The following is a 19,316-nucleotide window of genomic DNA, read 5'->3' on the forward strand; positions in this document are numbered from 1 at the left end:
TTGCCATCAAGGCAAATGGCCACTAAGCAGTCGACATTCGCAGTCGAATATGGCCCTTCCTCGCGTTTGTTTTGTCTTTTGGTCAAAATATGGAGATCATCACATGTAACCAGGATCACGAAATTGAAGATCTTTGAATTTAATGTAAAATCATGGGTGTGAGACATGGAACACAACAATGCGCGCTATACAAACACTCCAGGTACGCGTTTTCTGACCTAATACCATCACTAACGCCGACCTCTCTGCATTAACGAAGCAGATATCCGTTGATCTTGAAATCCACAGGGAGGTCGGAGAAGTGGTAGCTCATCTTAAATTGTTTATTAAGACCTTTTGTTTTGTTTGTAAACTTTTTAACCTTAAACCGTTTATCCAACAAATTGACGAATTGTCGTAAAATACGCGCAGTGGTTTATGAGTCATTTGTTTTGATGCTCCAGGTGGACCTGGTGTTGAAATGTTTCTAAAAATTCTATTAACAGTCATATTTGCTCAAATATTCTGGGTAAAAGTGGGTCTCTATAAAAAAAAGAGATATACATATAATATATACAAATATATATATATATATATATATATCCGGAGCAAAACCAACACAATTTCTTCCCGCTTATTGTTACAGCTGACCATTTCACACCTCTTCACATTCATATCTAATCGCAAGCGAAAACGGCTGTCCCAAGCACAACCAAAACTACCATTGACTCAGCCGCTTATCAAAAACGCAGGAAGTTTCATATTCTTGCTGAACTAACCCCTAAGATCACAATGCCGTGAGACATTATGCGACCGATGTTCAGCTTTGTGAAACGTTTCATGAATGAAATGTGCAACAAATAGACTTAGGAAGGATTTTTCAAAACCCAAAGATACACCAGAACATGAGAACGGGCAAATCACTCACCGAGGAAGGTGTAGGGAAAAGATAAGCAAAAATATAAGAGAATGGGTAGATATAATTCAGGCGAAAATCTACGTAATAGAAAGATGCGCTCACTTTAACCATTAACGCAACTATAAATACAAAAAGCCATTAGGGTTCTCAACTTATTCCAGGTTGCATCAAAACTGGTGCTAGAATGACTTAATAAGCTGAATATACTAAGCCAGCACAATCAGATATGGGTCCCATGGGTTTCAGGGCACATATAGACTTATTTTTGAGAAAATTGTAAGAGCAGCAAATGAAAGATGGCGTAGCGAAGCCACCTGTGGCATCGCCCGACAGTTGTAGCCAACCCTCAATGTTAAGCGCATAAAATCTTTGCTAAACTAAAATAAGCTTAGTCTTAGTACACTAATTTCTGTTATAACGGCGCACTGCCTAATAGGCAAATACGCCAAAAGGATGGTGGGCTGATACATGGAAGGATACGAGGACGAGACGATCGCGCACCTTCTGCGCCACTATCCTGTTCTGTGCAGACGTGGATTTACCACTTTAAATAGACAATTTTTTAATGAGTTTGAAGGTCTCAATACTGCGGAAATCAAAGATCTTCTAAAATTATTAAAAAGTTCACACAGGTTTTAGAAGATATAAAGACAAGTGCGCCACGATGCATGACAATGGCGTATGAGCCTGAGTGTGTTTTGTAGTGGATAACCACTATAACCTGACATAACCTAACTTAAGGGGCCCGGTGGTCTAGAGCTCGAAATTTTTTTTTACAATAAAAAAAATGAAAAGCGATATCTAAATTTTTTAGGCTTTTTATTTACTTCTTTCACCTACAAAAATGAAAAAAAATTACTCAATTTTAATAATTTTGAAAATGGCGCCGAAGTTAGCTCTCCCGAAAAATTGGACCTGGCCGGTATTGTCCAGTTTGGCTATTCTATTTATCTGAAAGACAAAAACCAAAAAAATTATTAATCAGTTTGACTGTAGCTATATCCCTATGTACTAGAAAAAAAAATTGACAAAATTGCGCGGTTTTGAATTTAACAATCTAAAAATCGGGGTTTTTCAGTTTTTTAATCAAAAAATATGATTCCAGTACATGCGATGGCCATTGATGTTGTGAACAACATATGAAAATTTCAGTTTTCGAAAAATCGCAAAAAAATGATTTTTTGAAATTTCTAAACCATCGTGTGCCCTTAACCTAATATAGCCTTACCCCTTAGTGCTTATACCAAATCCACCATCTGGTATACTAAGGCGGCAACGTTAAGATACCATTCAGTGGGCATGTGCCACTTTACATACCCTAACTTTCTAATTCAATTTCACTTCAATCTCTTCCATACACACTTCTTTCGGATATCATTTAATGAAAAATTTATTTGGCACACCATCGGAAGCATTTAGTATCCATTTAGTACTTATATAAGCACATTCTTATAATGAAGAGAATTTCCTTAGGCGTTTAAGAATATTGCACGTGAATAGCTTGATTCTGTATATTTATGCAATACTTTCTTACGAGTTTCGACAAGTTCCTCCTCCGAATTGCGGCGCGCTTCTTGTTGTTGTCCTACGAAATGGTGTGGCATACAATTCTACCCCAACTCAAAACAGCAGATGGTCTTTATGAAAAGCTTTTCATGCATTGGGAGGTTTGACATTGCTTGTCGATGAGCGATTTCTATTACATGAAAACCTGACGCTTCATGTTTACAGTGGGCGGACTACGAGAGCTGCACAGAAACTTGCATATATAACTAAACGCTGGAAGTGAGTAAAAATATAGAGTTGATGCTAAAGTACTTTTCACATTAACTATTTAGTACGAATGTTCAATAGAAGTATGAATATATAAACGTATAGTTTAGCTTCACAATTTGAACGAAAGCTGGTAGAGCCACTCCGACATAGACTATCGAAGTCTCAACCGGGTACATCTTGCTGCAAAGGGCATGACATTAAGCTCGACTTTTAACTCACTGCTTAAAATCAATTACCAATCAATTAAGTTTCACGAATCCCGGATGATACCGTTTTCTGATTACGACAATTCACAAGGTTTTAAGTGTTAAGGAAAGGTGAATCTGCTCAAGCCTTTTTTGTGCTCCTGAAGGCACAAAGGGAAAGGCTTTGCGGTGCCTACATAACTGACATTTAATATACGATCTAAATTGCACTTGGCAACTTCATTGCCAGGGTAAGCGTGGAAGGGAACTTATGTATCATATTCAGAAAAAGCCTTTCATTGACTTCAATGAGGCCGGCAACATAATCGACTGTAGCATCAGATTCCAACACAAATAAATACGGAGCTCATCAAACTAGTTGCCTGTCTTTTGATCAAAAAACTGTAGAGGAAATCGACTCGAATCACTATTATTTTGTATCCAAGCCGCCCCGAATACGGTACTGTGCGACAAAAAAACTTTCGTTTAACATCTCAAGGAAAGTTCAATATCAGAAATCTGTAAATACTGCACTGCCCGCGGTGGGCTTGGACATGAGATAGGTTTGATAAAAATGTCAAACAAAACGGCCAACGGCGATTTGTTTTTGGCTACTCATATAAGTGAAATCAGTTTAGTTTCAAAATTCCAAATATTTAATATCAAAATATCTAAATTTTTGTGAAAACCCGAAAATTTGGAATATTTATTGATATTTTTTCCTACACTTCTGCTAAAATTGGTCATCCTTTTCATGAAATTTGATGATCCGTTAGCGGGCAGTCGGAAATTATCTAATCTTTTAGCTATAAACTGAATTGTGCCCGTCTTTTTGGGGTTCAAATCACTAGTTTATTTAGGATCGAGTTCATTATTTTCCTGATTCTTACTATTCAAGTTTCCTTTTCAACGTAGAGGTCATGACTTGATCCAGCTGCTTTTCTGCCTATTTTTTGGCTTGCCTGCATTTTTTTCTGTCGGAATTGCCGAATCTGGTGGCATGGCATGGATACCGTTTGTGGTATGAATTACAGAAGATTGAGAGCGCACATTTCCTCTTTCTTTCTTGACTTGAGGGTAATTTTTGGATCGGCCAGAATTTGTTCGAGTTTTCTTTCCTAGAAAAATTTTTTCGTAGTTTGGCATAGTCTGTAAAGGTCTAATAAGTACTTTCTTTTGTCGATCGAGAAATCTAGTCTACAAGCCCCGCACATACCTAATGGAAACTGAGAATTTGTAGTACAACAATTTGTAATAATAAACTTCTTTATCAGCTTTTCACATTTGTCAGTGTTATTAAATTGCGATTTTTGTTTGCCAAACTTAATTTTTCTGCCACACGGAGCGAAGACTTTTAATCTATTTGCTTCATAATCACTTTTATGTGTTACGTGACTCATTGTGAGATGAATTTTATGAACGTTCTGGTGCTGGACTTGTTCATTAAATTTAAAGAATAATTTTAAAAATAGGCTCAACATATAGTCTCTTATGATAAAAGAAATAATGATAAGCGTAAGCTTTTTTATTCTTTTGAAATTATGTCAATATAAATTATTTTTAATTTCGATCTGTACGAACAGTTCGACGTTTTCTGTTTTTTTTTTCACAATTTCACAAAAATTTAGATTTTTTCACATATACATATGTATGTATGAGGACATTTTTGTCAAACCTATCTCTTGTTGAATCCCACCGTGTGCCAGCAGATTCGCTACTTGGCTCTCGGTTTCCAACTCAGAAAGCACTGCCCAATAACACGAGCCGAGCGAGCTATGGTGCCATATACTCCAGTTCCTCCGTGATTCTGCCGAAAGACTCACTGGCTTTTCACGATGTACAGAATACAAAGGTATGGGCACCATATGGATCAATGAATTAGGCAGAATTTCTGCTCGCTGGTGCAATTTAATCGTGGGTTGTTGGTGTAATTCCTTTTTCTTTCGCATTTACATATGTTCGTATCTTCACATTTCTCTCACGCAACTGCACCCCACTGGCGTCACGCCTCTCTCATGGGCGCTATCTTGTATTCTATCATTCTTGCTGAATTTTATCACACTCGAAAAAACGTCTGGCCCGACGGGAAATACCACACCCTTTACAAAACCATGGCGCGATCTGGCCTAATTTGAATACTATGGCAGTGCTAACGCCAATTGAGAAAAGAAAAGAAGCATAGAGTATTACAAAGAAAGAAGAGAGGCAGGGAATATAGGAGGTGCGAAGTGCTTGATTTCCTGACTGACAGCAAAACACTCGAAAATTCTGCCCAAAAGTTTAGCGTTATGAAGAGGATATTAAAATCGAAGCGATATTCTGTAGGAAAAAGAAAAATGCTGGTTGCTGATATTCAGAGCATATTTAAACTAGGAAGGAATTTACATCTCTACACTGCTGATTGATTACTGCGGTAGAAATCGGATGTTAGATGAATTCCCAGATTCCCCAATCGTCACCTACGGAATAAATAACTATTAAATTAGTCGAGACGGCTCAGGTTTATGAAAAACGAGAGAACCCTGGTGTGCGCTTACTAATCTTAGATGAAAAATTTCTAAGATTTTAAACTGTCCATAGAACTAGCAAGATGGTTAGGTCATGTTACCCGTATAACTGCTGACTGTGCTGTGAAGAAATCCATGACAGGAAAAATAATGGACGTAAAGGCCAAAAGCACACCGAGGAACTGATGAATAGTCACAGAGGAAAACGATCTCAAGGGATTTGGGAATACGCAACTACGACGCAAAAGCTCAAGACCGACCGTTTTGGAAGAGTATTGTAAAGGAAGAATTGTTGTGAAGGCCTTAACCCTCCCCTCGCTGAAGCCATGAAGATCGATAAATACATTCTAAAGCCTTTTATAAAATAAACAAATAACTGGCCGAGCTCATCCTTTTATTTGTGGCGTGCGTCTTAATATTGTTCTACCGTTCTAAACCGACTCCAAATGGCAAATGGTTTTTAATGAGTAGATTTTTCATAGCAGAAATGTACTCGGAAGTTTGTCATTTCCGGTCCAGGGGTAACCGCTATTAGAAAAAAACGTTTTCTATCATTTTGCTCTTTTATGCACGGATATTCGAACCTACGCACTCCCGAATGGTAGTCACGCATCAACTCATTCGGCTACGACGACCGCCTTTTAGCGTTCAATAAATAAGCACTGACCTACAAAAATCAATAAAGGGTAAAAATGCACCACTTCCCTTAAATCAACTTTACTGTTTTTCTTTTCCACAACTGCGCTCCCTCAGGCCGGTGAACTTTTTACTAAAGTTTACATTTTGTATGTCATTATATGCATGCATAGACTTCAGTAGCTTCAATAGTTTATGGCATTGTAATGGGTGTTCTTGTAAGGCTACCTATTTTATTTTGGATGCACAAAACATAAAAATTGTAGGCCACTCATTAACGAAATGGCGAGAGGGGCCACGCAATTGGACATCACCAGACTAACCCTACAGCGAGTTTTAGGGAAGGACTTAGACATGTTTACATACAAAGTGCAAACAGTGAGTCAGTTGCTGCCTGCTGACTGACAGTCCCATGTGTTTTACTGCCAAGCCATTCTAAACCTCAACAACGAAGAGGACGATTTTGTGTCGAAAATCATCACAAGTGGTACGTCACTAAGCAAAATCTTCATTTTTAGAGCCCTGCAAGCCCACCTGTAATATAGGAAGAGCCTTAAATCCGCTCAAAGTCACTTTGTAGTGCGGCGTTCACGTGGAGCAGTGATTGGCACGTATTTTTTTTGCCACTTTACTGGCTACAGGGCCATGATAGACGACTTCTTACTGCCGGAATTGGATGAGCGGAGTTTGGTGGGCATGTGAGAACATTGCTTATTAGAATTAGTTTTTGTTTTTTTCTCAATTTCACTTTAATACTATTTCATTTAACATTCATTTTGATCTCCTCCTTCACAGAGTTGCGTAGAGTATCTGACACAAACTTTTTGTCAATTAAGTATTAACTCAAGTGTGTTACAATAAAGGCTTAAATTAGGTTTATGGTTTTAAGTCCAATGTTCCTAATTGCCGATTAAGTGCCTATTTGAGCATAGGATTACATGTTTGCATACCAAGAAAATAGCTGATGCGTATCTGCATGAAGTCTCTCCACTGAAAATTGCTAGTCAAAAGTTTTATAGAACAAAAGCTGAGCATGACCTGAGTTGCCAATATGGCAAAATATTAAATATTTTTAATTAAACTTATCATATCATAAAAGCGGAGTTCAAAATGTTTCACTCCAACTAAATACACAGAGTTCATAAATCGAATATTTATACTTTTCAAAACAATATTTTTTCCAAACGATTCGCAATTTATCTTTCCAAGGCTAAAATGGTTGAGTTAAAAGTATAGGACTATGAATAAGTTCGTGCGGTTTTACAACAGATGGCGTAACTTGATTATTATTCCATCGATCCACATTTCCAAACATTCATTGGAGAGCTACTGTCGTAAGGCACAAACGTCAGTATAAGTTTTTTATTTGAAGCGTAAACAACAATATTTTTACCACACTTGAAAATGTCGAATTTCGTGCCAAATAATGTGTTTTTGCGGGGAATTCTTCTTCATTATTTTAATATGAAGAAAAAAGCAGCCGAAAGTCATCGTATCTTGGTGGAAGTTTATGGTGAGCATGCTCTATCTGAGCGAACGTGCCAGAAGTGGTTTGCACGCTTTAAAAGTGGTGATTTTGGCTTGGAAGACGAAGAACGCGAGGGTGCGCCGCCAAAGTTCATGGATACCGAATTGGAGGAATTGCTCGATCAAGATCCGGCTCAAACGCAAGAAGAGGTTGCAAAAACTTTGGGAGTTGATCAATCAACCATTTCCAAACGTTTAAAAGCCATGGGAATGATCCGAAAGGTAGGCCATTGGGTGCCGTATGAATTGAAGCCAAGAGACGTTGAACGCCGTTTTATGGCATGCGAACAACTGCTTCAACGGCACAAAAGAAAGGGTTTTTTGCATCGAATTGTGACTGGCGATGAAAAGTGGGTCCATTACGACAATCCAAAACGTCGGGCAACGTATGGATACCCTGGCCATGCTTCAACATCGACGTCGGCGCAGAATATTCATGGCCTGAAGGTTATGCTGTGTATCTGGTGGGACCAGCTGGGTGTTGTGTATTATGAGCTACTGAAACCGAATGAAACGATTACGGGGGATGTCTACCGACGACAATTGATGCGTTTGAGCCGAGCACTGCGAGAAAAACGGCCGCAATACGCCGATAGACACGACAAAGTTATTTTGCAACATGACAATGCTCGGCCACATGTTGCACAAGTGGTCAAAACATACTTAGAAACGCTCAAATGGGATGTCCTACCCCACCCGCCGTATAGTCCAGACCTTGCGCCATCCGATTACTATCTCTTCCGATCGATGCAACATGGCCTGGCTGACCAGCACTTCCGTAATTACGATGAAGTCAAAAAATGGATCGATTCGTGGATTGCGGCAAAACCGACCGAATTTTTCACAAAGGGAATCCGTGAATTGCCAGAAAGATGGGAAAAAGTAGTAGTAAGCGATGGACAATATTTTGAATATTAAATTTGTAACCATTTTACGTCAATAAAGTTTCAAATTTCGAAAAAAAACCGCACGAACTTATTCATAGTCCTATTAATAAAAAATATCAAGAAAAATTATAAAAACGTGCATCTAGAGAAAACTCTGCTACATGTGTCGGTGTGTAAATGCATTTACGTTAGGGCGTGCTCAATTTTATTATTGGCTTTGTTTCGCTGACTGAAGTATTCTACTGGCAATTCTGAACAAAAAAGTACACAAAAGCATTGCTCTTAAATGGTGCTCGAGCCTTCGCCTTCTAATTTTCAATTTGAATTATTCATCGTCAATAATTTTACTGTTATTTTTTTTTTTTTTGAAAGAAAATATATGTACTAGGTTGTTCAATAAGTTTTGTGGTTCGATAAGAGAGAGCGTCGCTACTCGCCTAAATTTTTTTCTTTGTTATGTTGGCACACTCTTCATATGATCGCACGAGTATGTAAAGCTCATTTCAATTTGTCAATTCATTCTTTGCTTACAAGTCATTTTGCGTCGACGTGTCACAGTATTTTCTACAATGGAAAATATCGAGTATCCTGCAGTGATTGGATTTTTATTTTTGCTAGATTTAAAAGCGAAATGTGGAAAGTATATAAGGAGTTTTCGCCATCCATTAGTACAGTAAAAAGATGGGTTACTGAAGGATGTTCAAAACAAGCAACAACACCAGAAATCATAGAAGAAATACAGGATCTCGTATTGGAAAATCTACAAGTGACTAAACAAGATTTAGTAGAAGCCCTAGGCATCTCATGGGGCAGTGTAAGCAATATTTTGACTGAAGTATTGAGTTTCAGAAAGCTGTGTGCACAACGGGTGCCGCATTCGTTAACAAGGAACCACAACATTTAGAGTGTTTTCGAAAAGAAAAAGTGGATTTTGTGCGACGATTCATCTCTATGGATGAGCCTTGGGTCCATTACCATAACCCTAAATCAAAACAGGGTCACGGCCGCCGTAGCCGAATGGATTGGTGCGTGACTATCATTCAGAATTCACAGAGAGAACGTTGGTTCGAATCTCGGTGAAACACCAAAATTAAGAAAAACATTTTTCTAATAGCGGTCGCCCCTCGGCAGTCAATGGCAAACCTCCAAGTATATTTCTGCCATAAAGTCTCTCACAAAGCTCCTCATAAAAAATATTTGCCGTTCGGAGTCGGCTTGAAACTGTAGGTCTCTCCATTTGTGGAACAACATCAAGACGCACACCACAAATAGAAGGAGGAGCTTGGCCAAACACCCAAAAAGGGTGTACGCGCCAATTATATATATAAATCAAAACAAGAGGCTAAAAATTGGTGCGAACCTGGTTTTCAGCTCCGAAACGAGTTCGTGTCCAGAAAATTGCCAAGAAGTTGTTAGCATCAGTCTTTTGGGATGCGGGTCAGTTCAAAATTCGAAGTTATTATAGTTTTTTTTTCCACTTGACTAAGACTGAGAAAAAATATATTCAAAAATTAGTCGAGTTTTTTATTACCAAATACTTTTATTTTTTATAATTTTTTGTTTGTTTTCGATTTCAAATAAAATAATCGCAATAAATATTTTTTTATTTATTTAAAAGGAGGGAAAATCGGTTTTCTTGCTTTAAAAATAGTCAATAGCGGAATGTTATGAACAAAATATATAATACATCAAAGATTTAGCTTCTTGTACCTAAATTTAATAAACCCAACAAATAAAAAATATTTATTGGGAATTAATAACAAAAATTAAGAATAAGGAGGCTCGAAAGCCATTTTAGAGCTATGCTTCCTAGATTTTTTTGCTCAGAACTAGCAGTAGAATACATCAAAAGTCGAAAAAAGTCAGTTATATATTTTAAACATAAACTGACCCACCCTAATGTACATGCCTAAGTATGGAAGTGAATAAAAGTGTAAACTTACTGAAATCTACTGAAAAGTAATTTTCCTCCATTCACATGGATTTTGGATATGTTTATTTATGTCTATATTTGAGTACTACACACAAGGTAGCGCAAAATTAATCACCCTATCTGAGGATTTACAATTTTTGCAATAAACAGCTGCAGTATAAAAAAATATGGACAAACGTGATGTTACTTGTCATGTCCGACAGACTGTCGCAGATCCTCCTGTCATAAAAGGTAGGCATCTCAAGCAGTGCACTCTGCCCGAGGATGAGACAGCGAACCACTTTCTGTGTATCTACTCAGCCTTCGCTTGAATCAGGCTTGTGCTCTTTGGCACTGATGTGTTAAGAAGCGACCACTTTGGCTTCTTGCCACCACAAGGTCTACTCAGATTTCTTCGGAGGTCGGGCAGATTTTTAAAGGCAACTAAACTTGGGTTTCATAAGCGCAGTACAATGGACTTAATGTTGTCTGAGTGCTGTTGTTCCGCCAAAAATAAAAAAAAGATGCAATTAGCGCGTAAAGGTCAAAATAAAGATTTCCATCACTTATAACCATTTATTTTTCTTTTTTAATATAAAGGTTATTCAAAAACAAAATTGGGCGATTAATTTTGCGCCACCTTGTTTACGTATATACATATATACGTACATATGTATATATGCATACTCAAATATTTAAAAGCCACGAACCTCGCCTGCCACGTATGCTCAAGCCTTAATAGCTGTTGAAAAGTAAAAAAGCAGCTCATAAGAGTCGAAACATCTGTATCCTGCGAGTGCATTCAAAACGACTTGAATGGCGGTGAATTGATGTACTATACACACATACATACACGTATATATATAATAAACCTGTGTGGCAGCACGAAACTATCTGCTGAACACACATTTCTCGTTTTAATCACGCATTCATCGCATAGTAAAAATATTTAATGCCTACCATTTGCCCTTTGCATTTTGCACGCCTTCGAGGAACTTACACTTCCGGTTGAAGCTGGCAAGTAGACATCATTTAATTGCTATTAAATTTAAATAAAGTAATTTTCACATTTTCAGGATGTTGGTCGAGCTGTTTCCGTTTTGTTGACTTAATCATGCGTACTTGAATTTCCACTACTCATTAAAGTTGCAAGATAATGAAAGGGCAGGAAAAATAAGGAAGAATAAGCATGCCAAACTTCATTAAAGGTTATTGTGATATGAATACTAATTTGGGTTTGCAGGAAAATTGAGATTTTCTTAATTATCCCAACTTGCTTACGTGCCTTTTACCCATTTGGCAGCGGAGTCTGGGTAGACCTTTTTTGATTTGAATTCTATCATAAATGCAAAATATTTTTCGTTGAATTTTCTTCATTAAATATCATTTGTTTCTCCTTAGAACTCTATTAACTATTAATACACACTTGTAAGTGGGAGATTATGCATTGATTTCTATGCAAAATATATACACAAGTTTGTGTGTCTGACCAGATTCATTAAATACGAATATCGCAAATCATCTGGCTAATGGGAAATTATTGCGGCAAGCCGTTTCCGAAAGAAATTATTGCCTTGAATTGGAGCTCAATATTTGAAAGTTTAAAATGTTTCCTGCTTTTAGCTGGTGAGAAATCAGGTTTCAGCAGCAACAATGTAAAGTTATTATTATTATTATTTTTGGGCCATAATGCCCTGCGACCTCTAATGTAGTCTACTGTGTTTGACCGTCTGATCTTCTTCTTCTTGATCGGCACGATAACCGCTTACGCGATTTTGACCGCGTTTAACAAAGCGCACCAATCGTTTCTTTTTCTTGCTACCCGGCGCCAGTTGAAAACACCAAGTGAAGCCAAGTCCTTCTCCACCTGATCTTTTCAACTTAGCGAAGGCCTTCCTCTGCCTCTGCTACCACCATCGAATACTTTCGGAGCCGCAGCTTTTGTATCCATTCAGTCGACATGACTCAGCCAACGTAACCCCTGGATATTTATCCGCTAATAATTGTATATGTCATCATAAAGCTCATATTGCTCATCCTTTTATCGCCTACGACACTCGTCGTCACCAACTCACAAAGGTCCAAAAAACTTCCGCAGAATCTTTCTCACAAACACTCCAAGGGAAGACTCATCGTTTAAGCGTCTGCGCTATACGATCGGACGGGCATGATGAGAGCCTTATAGAGTGTTAGTTTTGTCTACTTGGTCCAAAGTACCACTTGTTGGCAAAAGAGATTATCCATTGGATTTCAAAGCTGATATTGTTGTCGGTTTTAATGCTGCTTCCTAAGTAAACGAAGCCTCTTACAACCTCGAACTCATAACTGCCAACAGTGACGAGGGTGTCGACATGCGAGTACGCCGATAGTTTGTTTGAGGAGAGGAGGTACTTCGTTTTGTCCGAACCGTCTAATTTTTAGATTATAATTGATGAATTTCAGTACCCCTCAGGCTTTTTTCCATATCAGCAATAAATTTAGAGTCATCCCACCTAAATGAGTGAGTCTTCGTATTGCGAAAGCCACAAACGATGCATTCTGGAGCTTAATCATCCAGTTCGACGAAAACATCAGTTACATGTTTCTACTAATCCTTATATCATGAAATGATCACAAAAACTAGAAGAAGAACGCTTCGTATATTCTCTAGTGAAAGTTCGTAAATCCTCTCTGTTCAGATTCGGAAGCCTCTTTGATGCTCTACTGGAGGAAGAATAAGCTTTGTAGTCTATTTTTTTCTTGGACTCTCCATCCAGTGCTATATGAATCCTCTGCCTTCCCATAACTTCTCACAACTCTCTTTAAATGAGCTTTATTAAGACCACAAAAAGGTTCTGATTCAGCGCACTTTTCACATAGCACCTAATGTCTCCAGGCAGTCCTCCTACTCGAGGTCTTTAGAATTCTGGTACCCAGCCCAACAAGACAATGCTCCTTACTCACAGGCAATACCAAACAGCGATGCATTCCTCAACAAGTTTAGATGTTATTATATGAGACGGGAAGTTATTAAGTGAGCTGCACTACATCAAAGGCATTCTTTGCTACTGCTTTCTATGCCGGGGAACTCCACTTGAAAGAAAGTGGATATAGGTCTTTTAAACATTGGCTCAAAGATTCCATCACTAGTTCTAACTGTTTAATAGATTCGGTAATCAAGTTCGATGTATGAATTGCCCGTTACCCAGAGCGCTGAACGCCCTATCTAAAATAGTTAGTCTTAAAATTGCTAAAGCTCATTACCACAGGAGTTAATGTCCTTATTGTAAAGCTCATGGGCATGGTCTATGGTAGGTTAAGTTAGGTTAGCCCGGCTGGCATTAAGCCACACATAGATCTTTTGATTCCTAGCGAAACCAGATGGAGACTGACCTCTATTAAGATTTAAAATGGATATCACGTAGGACGTCAGTGCTTTTAGCAAATTTAAGCAACGCTGGAAGATCCATTTTTAAGATATCCTTCTGACGCTCAAACTGTAGGGCTCCCAGCCATTTCGAGATCGATTTTGCTAATGCCTAGTCTAAGCGATTAATAATTTATTTTCAAATATTACAAAAAAAATGTTGAATAAAAAAATATAATATTTTTCAAAGAAAAATTGAATAAAAATATATAATTTTTTTTTTATTAAAAAAACATAATTTTTTTGAAAAAAAAAATTTAATAAAAAAATTTATTTTTTTTTTAATTTTGAGTACATTTTTTTTTTTTTAATATTTTTAATAAAAAAAAATTGAATAAAAAATATTATTTTTTTTTCAAAGAATTTTGAATGAAAAATGTAGGTAAAATTTTTTTCCAATCAATTTTCTTTGTAAGTTTTATTCAAAAGTTTAATATGAACGGAAAATATTTTATTTTAAAAAACTGCCTTTCAGAATTTTCAAAAAAAAACAATTTGAATAAACATATATAATTGGTTTTCTAAATGTTTAATAAAAAAATATAATATTTTTTCTAAACTTAAAAAAAAAATAATATTTTTTTTACCAAATCTTGGAAAAAAATATATAATTTTTTTTATTAAAAAGACATAATTTTTTTGAAAAAAAAAAATTTAATAAAACAATTTCATTTTTTGTTTTTAATTTTGAATGAAAAGATATAAAAAACTAAGCTTCTTTTCGACAAAATTTTGAATGAAAATACTTTTTTTCCAAAAAAACATAAAAAAAAATTTTGAATAATAAATAAAATTTTTTTCCAAAAAATTTTGTATAAAACCAAAATTAAATTTTTTTCCAAAAACCTTTATTTTTAAGTTTTCTATGTAAAAGTTTAAAATGAACCGAAAATATTTTACTTTAAAAAACCGTTTTTCAAAAATTAAATACAAAAAAAAAATTTGAATAAAAAATATAATTGTTCTTCTACATTTTTAATAAACAAATATAATTTTTTTCTAAATTATTAATAAATTTAAATTTTTCTAACAATTTTTTAGTTTTTTTAATCCAAAATATTAAAAGACACCGAAAATATTTCACTTCAAAAAGGAAAAGAAAATGAATAAATTTCAAAATTATAGAAGGTTTTTCAGAATTTCATCAGTTAACTACTTTTTTACTGAGGTCTACAAATAACTAAATTTTTAGCAGAATTTACGACATTATCCAAAATACTTGGCTGACGTGGAATCGGTCATTAATAGAAAATTTCTCCTATAGTTTGTTATAGTGCATATACCATATAGCATGCCATATAGTGTACCATTTTTAAAACGCCACATCCAGTCATTCCATCCTTGAGCCATTATTTAAATACTCATTCGAAGAAGATATGCAGTTAACACAGATTTGCATTTATATTCTAGCACCGAGCTATGCCACTGAGTGTTCTTGTGTCGGTCTTAGCGAATTGAGGTAGGAAAGTTGTGTACTCAATCTCAACTACTAGCAAATAAAACATCAAGATAATAGCAGCAAGAAATGAATAATAAAAATCACATAAAAACTATCTGTCCTTCCGTAGGCAGCATAAAACTGCATGTCCCTCCTTTAAAGGGAGAAAATCTCGACGAATAATTTGCAATATTCAGCGATACGCTGGGTCCAAATGTAGTCGCTGATTTGCCTTTGACCAACTGCACACTGATTTCGGTTGGCAGGCAAAATAACACGAACAAAAAACGCTTTTTACAACCATTGTCACCGCCACCACTCGCATTTTTTCCTTCTTATCTTTTTTGCCGTTGGCGCCACTTTGCTTTCGCTTTCGTTTTCACTTTTGCTGGTCGCGTCGTCCTTGCTATCCGCCTGCAAAACCGTCAATCGCCTGCAGCCCGTATGTTTATATGTAGTTGTGAAAGGTGTGACACTTAAAACATACTTCTGCACACACCCAGCAACAAATTAGTACATACATACACACATACGTATGCGGTGGTGGTTGCACCACGAGCAATTTTTAGCTGTTCAGGTTTGTTCATGAACACCTGCTAAAAATAATTGCAAGCCACTAAAGGCCGCACATACATACACAAATAAACACATGCACATAAAATACTATCTCGCGATTACACGGGCATGCATTTTTCAACTTGAGTATAAAGATTTTTGCATGGTGATGCTCCTAAAAGCAGATAATACTCGCTTTTATGCATTGCAAATGTATGATAAAGTTTTCAGAAAATTATATTATTATTTGTCTAGTTCATCAAAAACTTTAATAGATCTCTGGTTAAAACGGTCTGAGATCTTCAAACTCATTAAAGAATTGTCTACTTCTTTTTATAGACAACGCAGAAGTCAATTATATGCGCGCCTCAACTCTGGATGTTTCTGCCTGTTAGAGAGTGTCTTGTTGGAACACAAAAGCGAGAACTTCTTTGAGTTTTTTTTAATTCTTGCGAACTGCAATCCGAAATTCCTATACAATTCAGTTATATGGGGATTTTCAACCTTAGTCACACCGTTATTCCACTTTTTTGAAGCATATATCGGACAGTTTTGCTACATAGAAACTTTAAAACTGCCACTCAATCATAGGTTTTTAGTAGATGTGTACTGCACACATAAAAACAAAAATAATTACTGGCATTGTCACCCATCCCCAGGGCCTAATTTGACTGACTAATTTCCATTTCACCCAAATTGGGGGCACACTTTTCTGTTAAATTTTTCTGGCTAATTTTCCAATTTTCTTCATAAAATGTCAACTGTAGAAGTACTTCGATCAATAATTTAAGCAACTGAATACAGGTATCTATATAAATGTTGAGCTGTAAAAATAAGGTTATGCTTCATTTTGCTCTTCGATTACGATTCGCTGACTGACCAAAAACAGGCTGGTCAAAAATGAAATTGAAATTTGTGTCTGTTGTATTTTTTGTTACTAATTTATTATGCATTTATATCTTTGTACTTTATATGTTAGTCATGACAGCGTGCTTAGTGGCTTAGTATCATAGCATTTATTGTCAGTTGCGTTGTTGTAGTGTTTGCTGCCGCGTATGAGTAACATAAATTTGATTAAATATTTCATGAGCACTCATACGCTGTGGTGACTCACGGCGACTATGGCTACACGCATGCAGAAGCCCGCCATTATGAATGAGTATTACTTTGGATTATAGACACATTTGTGTGTACACAAAACCAATTTGTTTCCCCGTAAAGTCTTTGTTCTGAGCCTTGGTTCCTGCCTATGGGCGTTAGCTTTATTTTATTCAGTTATTTAATTTTTGCAACTGAGACCATACGCGAGGAAAATCATTACCTTGTATGCTTATAAACATCCTAGCACTGTTTGAGCAACGTCATATTTATAAGAAAACGAAGTGCCTAGAAAAGTGTCTTGAAAACTGGTATCAGCCGCTATGAATCTTAACACACAATTGATTCCATCGTGCAACGCTCGAAACCTGCCGGGAGTTTATAAATATATTCGAAAACCTACCTGTCCAGTCGGGAATCGAAAGTCAAGTCAGGGATTAAATCAGCTGAAATTTTCGCTATTACGTTTCACCTGCCGAACACTGCTAGTGTTTCTCAGGCAGAAGTCTTTCCGATCCTGCAGGCATACAAAATGCTTAGAGAGCGTGGGAGCGAGGAAGATATTTGAATTTTTTCCGATAGTCAAGCTGCGATCAAGGCTCTGATGATGCCATGGTGCAGATCAAAACTGGTCAACTCTTGTAAGGAGAAGATCAAATCTCTCGAGTGTGCAGATAACATCTCTCTGATCTGGACTCCGAGACATAGGAACATAGAGGGAAATGAAATTGCTGATGAGCTTGCTAGGAAAGAGTGGACTGAATTGGTCTCAGAGATCACCTACCCACACATTGATACCCCTTGACTGTGTTAAAGGGGGATTTCACAACTTACTTCTCAAAAAACATGGAAAAGATGGTGCTTCATTTCTCCAGAATTTCCAAAAAATTTCGAAAACCCTTGGGACCCAATACAAAAGACTTAGGATGCAGAATGTTCTGGAGACTCGTAGCTGTGTTTAACGGCCATTGGATGATCGGAACACACACAGAAAAGCCGGGCTTACCATTTAACCCCCATTGCAGGAGCTGTGGGGCCTTTCAGAGAAGGAAACTGTGGAACACTTTCTCTGTAAATGTCCGGGTTTGGCAGCCAGGCGATTAGGGGCACTAGAAGCTCCTCTCTTCGGCAGCCTGGTCCAGTGCGCCAACCCAAATTCCATCAACCTTCTCCATTACAACAACAGCTATGATTGACTGTAGATTTCTATCCGTTGGGGGTCTCAAAATGGTATCATGCGCTTTGGTGCTGCTGGGCGAGTATCAGACTGGTACTTCTGCTATTTCACTTACCTACCTCTATCTATAAAGTAGTAAAAGATTCCATGGACTGGCACCAATTAGCTTCTATTTTTATTTTAAGACCTACTCAATGAAAAATTGGGGCCTAAGTTTTTTTCTGAAAGGTGGCAAATTCGATTCAAATATAGGTCTGAGCGAAATGATAGTTTAAGAAATATGAAGTATAATTTCACGGGAAATATTTTTGTTGAACATTTTAACCCTCTATCTCCCCCCTGAAAATAGAATCTTGGCCCTACTTCAAAGAATCACTTAAAAACACATTTGAAAATTGTTAGAGGATTAAAATATTTTAGAAAATTATTCTTCGGATAATTTTACTAGAGGTCTTCAGAGCAAAAGCTTTAGCGCACCGGAAAAAAATTTTAAGCAATTACTGCCTGCCTACTGAAACCGAAAGCCTTAACTACCGGGCACACTTTGTTAGTTTTCTATCATTTTCTTGGCAGAAAAAGTTTGCCATGGCCTGCCTGAGTTCGGCCTTTATACGAAACAGCTAAGTAGTTGATATTTTTGGAAATAGAAATAGATTTATTGGGTACGTGTAACGCAAAAATAGTAACTGACAACAAAAATAGTAAAAATGTAACTGCAAAACATAGCTCAAATTAATTTGGGAATTGAAAGTTTCCGTATTTAAAAAAAATATATAGTACATACGTATAATATGTATATATGTATATTATGAATATGCATAATAATAGACTATAAATTAATCCTTCGACGCTTCAAATACAATAAAAGGATGTGAAACTTTCGCCTACCAATAAACATATAAATATTTATACACAATTTTAACCCTTCAATTTCCCTTTACTTGCGACAAAAAAAGTAGGCAAGCAAATACAATCTGTCTGTCTTTTTGCACCCAGGCCCCATTCACGGCATACAAACCAACTTCTGGCTGGTGAGCAGTACCGCTGGGCGCCATTGTGAAGGATGTGCTTTTTATATATTTATTCTTATGTTTGTATGTATGTATTGGTGCGATTTTTTCGCATTGTTGCCATGTACAGCTGCCTAACACGCCCGCAGCATTCATTCGCTCGTACTCAACACTGCTTGGCGAAGGATACATGACAAAAGTGTAGGCTTTCGAACGCTTGCTTCTGAAGTGGCAAACAAAAAAATTGAAGAATTAAAGGCGTAAAAAATAAAATCCGAGAAAATGGAAAGAGTAAAGGCTCGAA

The sequence above is a fragment of the Anastrepha ludens genome, chromosome 2 (genome assembly GCF_028408465.1).
Source record: "Anastrepha ludens isolate Willacy chromosome 2, idAnaLude1.1, whole genome shotgun sequence".
Classification (NCBI taxonomy): Eukaryota; Metazoa; Arthropoda; class Insecta; order Diptera; family Tephritidae; genus Anastrepha; species Anastrepha ludens.